The sequence below is a fragment of the Polyodon spathula genome, chromosome 34 (genome assembly GCF_017654505.1).
Source record: "Polyodon spathula isolate WHYD16114869_AA chromosome 34, ASM1765450v1, whole genome shotgun sequence".
Classification (NCBI taxonomy): domain Eukaryota; kingdom Metazoa; phylum Chordata; class Actinopteri; order Acipenseriformes; family Polyodontidae; genus Polyodon; species Polyodon spathula.
In genome coordinates, this window is record NC_054567.1 from 583,306 (window position 1) to 586,383 (window position 3,078).

General features: G+C 60.5%; 1 non-coding gene across 1 annotated transcript; it reads right to left on the reverse strand.

Annotated features, from left to right (window-relative positions):
- Positions 1 to 1,877: 1,877 nt before the first annotated feature.
- On the reverse strand, positions 1,878 to 2,031 carry LOC121303653. The gene has a single exon (XR_005947834.1). It is a non-coding gene; the product is annotated as a 5.8S ribosomal RNA (ribosomal RNA).
- Between the last annotated feature and the right edge of the window lie 1,047 nt (positions 2,032 to 3,078).

The following is a 3,078-nucleotide window of genomic DNA, read 5'->3' on the forward strand; positions in this document are numbered from 1 at the left end:
ACACTCGTTAGCGGGTTCAGACTTCCATGGCCACCGTCCTGCTGTCTGTATCGACCGATGCCTTTCGTGAGGTCTGATGAGCGTCGGCATCGGGCGCTGTAACCCGGCATTCGGTTCATCCCGCAGCGCCAGTTCTGCTTACCAAAAGTGGTCCACTAAGCGCTCGCATTCCACGCCACGGCTCCAAAAGCCAGCAGCCGGGCTTCTTACCCATTGAAAGTTTGAGAATAGGTTGAGGCTGTTTCGGCACCAAGTCCTCCAATCATTCGCTTTACCGGATAAAACTGCGGACTGAGCGCCAGCTATCCTGAGGGAAACTTCGGAGGGAAGCAGCTAATAGATGGTTCGATTAGTCTTTCGCCAAAGACCCAGGTCGGACGACCGATTTGCACGTCAGGACCGCTGCGGACCTCCACCAGCGTTTCCGCTGGCTTCGCCCTGCCTGGCATAGTTCACCATCTTTCGTGTCCTCTAGCGCGCATTTGAGCTCCACCTCCCCAGGGAAGCGGGGCAGAGGCAGGCGGGCGGTGCGCGCCGGCCCTCACTTTCATTGCGCCGCTGTGGTTTTGCTTCGAGCCCTCTGACTCTCTAGACTCCTTGGTCCGTGTTTCAAGACGGGTCGGATGGGTAGCCGACTTCGCCGCGGACCCCGGGCGCCGCGGCGTGGACTGGGCCCGGCCCGGGGACACGACGCAGTCGGGCCACACTGAGGACAGTCTTGGCCCCGTCTACGGTCGCGCCGGGAGCCGGTGTCCCGTGCCCTCTCCACCCCGGGTCCCTGACCACGGTGGGTCAGGGGAGGTATGGGCGTGGTAGGTTGGGCGCAGCAGCGGTCTTCTCCCTCGGCCCCAGCGAGTGGCTGATCGTGGTGGGGGGATGTAACGCTCGGAGGGGGTCTCCGAGCCACCTTCCTAAACCCCCGGGCCATGCAGAGCCGCCGCCGCCCACCACCGCACAAGCTTCCCAGCCCTCGGCACCCAGCCGGGTTGACCCCTCTGGGCGGACTGTGCGGACCCCATCCGTTTACCTCTCGACGGTTTCACGCCCTCTTGAACTCTTCAAAGTTCTTTTCAACTTTCCCTCACGGTACTTGTTGGCTATCGGTCTCATGCCCATATTTAGCCTTAGATGGAGTTTTCCACCCGCTTTTGGCTGCATTCGCAAACAACCCGACTCCGAGAAGACCTGACCCCGGCATGACGGGGGCTGCCACCGGCCTCACACCATCTGCGGGAGCATCGATCAGAAGGACTTGGGCCCCCCTGGTCGACGCAGAGGACGCGGTCTTCCGTACGCCACATTTCGCTCACTCGCCCGCCGGGGCAGGTTGTGATTTGGCGCTGGGCTCTTCCCTCTTCACTCGTCGTTCCTGAGGGAATCCTGGTTAGTTTCTTTTCCTTCGCTTAGTAATATGTTTAAATTCAACAGGTCGTCTCGTCTGATCTGAGATCGGATTCAGAGGCCTGACTCCCCGAGGAGGGCCAGAGCGGCGCCGGCGACCGTTCATCCCCTGCCGGCCAGGTCGGGCAGGGCGGGGACTGTGTCGGGCTTCCTCAAGTTCGGAGGGCCGGAATGAAGCAATCTGGGTCGGCCGGCCAGGGCTGCTCCGCGGGCTTCTGAGCCTCGCGTCTCCAACGACGGCTGCTAGTAGCATACGTTCGCCGCCCCGGGCCTGGGCCGGGGTCAGGGCCGTGGGCGAGGACGGGGCCACAGTCGCGGACTCCCGCCTTGCCTCGCTGAGCTCCCCCCATGCGGCGGGTTCTCCTCCTCGTCTGCTTTTAGTGGGACGAAGGGGAGCAGCGTCCCCTGCGAAGCTGCCCCAGGCCGCGCCCGACCTCGCCCCGGGGTGGGGTGGGACGGGCGATCGATGTGAAAAACGACCCTCAGACAGGCGTGGCCCTGGGAGCTAACCCGGGCCGCAAGGTGTGTTCAAAGTGCGATGATCGGTGTTCCCCTGCAAGTCACATTAATTCTCGCAGCTAGCTGTGTTCTTCATCGACTCACGAGCCAAGTGATCCACCGCCGAGAGTAGTCTTTATGTCCGCGCCCACGCGCGTTCTCTTTTTCGGCCGAAAACATAGGATGAGTATTGGCCAGTCTGGAGGCGACGAGTACCTCGACCAAGGGGGTGCGCGGGGTGCACAGTGCAGTTTGTGAGGCGCCGCGGATGCCGAGGGGACGGCTCTCCGACGTGATCGTCCAGAGCCCCGGAGGCGGGAGGCCAGGCATTTTATGGGGCAGCGCCTTGGCCCGGAACTGCCTGGCCCCGTCGCTCCGCTCGAGACTGTCGTCCTCACGCCCGGGTGCCCCGCGATAGGATGCCACCGGTCGAGGGAGGAGATGCTGCGCTGAACATGGGCACTGTCGCGGGACGGGGGGTGCCTGGGGCCCCGCAGTCCTCCGTTAATCATAATCGGATCAGGGGCCGGATGTGGATGAGGAACGCACTCTGGATGGGACAGACCGGGCAAGCGCTGAACACTGGGGAAGAGCGTCCGTCCGGGCCTGTTCCTGCCCGGCGCGAGACCTCCAAGGCCGACCGTCCCCTGACAGATCAGGGGCTGGACGCGGACGAGGAACCGGAGCCAATACCATGCACGAACGTAGCCGGAGACCCAGGAAGGTAGCCTGGGACCGGCGGTAACTGTCAATTCAGACTGCAACATGCACCACACTACAGCCGTCAAGACCAAGACCCCAAAGCTGGATCCCCAGCCACAATTTCACCACCCACCCTCCTTTAAAAGTAAAAGAAGGGACACGGAACACAGATATTGGCGAAAAAGGAGTATTTTTATTGAAAATCAGAACCGTCACTAACCCCAAATGTTGAAGGTGTTATATGCGAAATGTCAAAAGTCAATTGTCAAGTGTCAAAGCGCACGGCTCAAGGTTCAAAGTTTAATATGTTATAGGTGAAATGTCAAGGGTGAAGGGTCAAATCTCATGGGTGAAGTTTCAAAGTGTTACTAAATGAAATGTCAAAGCTCACAGTTCAAGGTGTTATAGGTTAAATGTCAAGATGCTCCATGTCTGCTGGGGAGAGGGGCAAAGCCAAGCGTGTTAATAAAGGCCAGC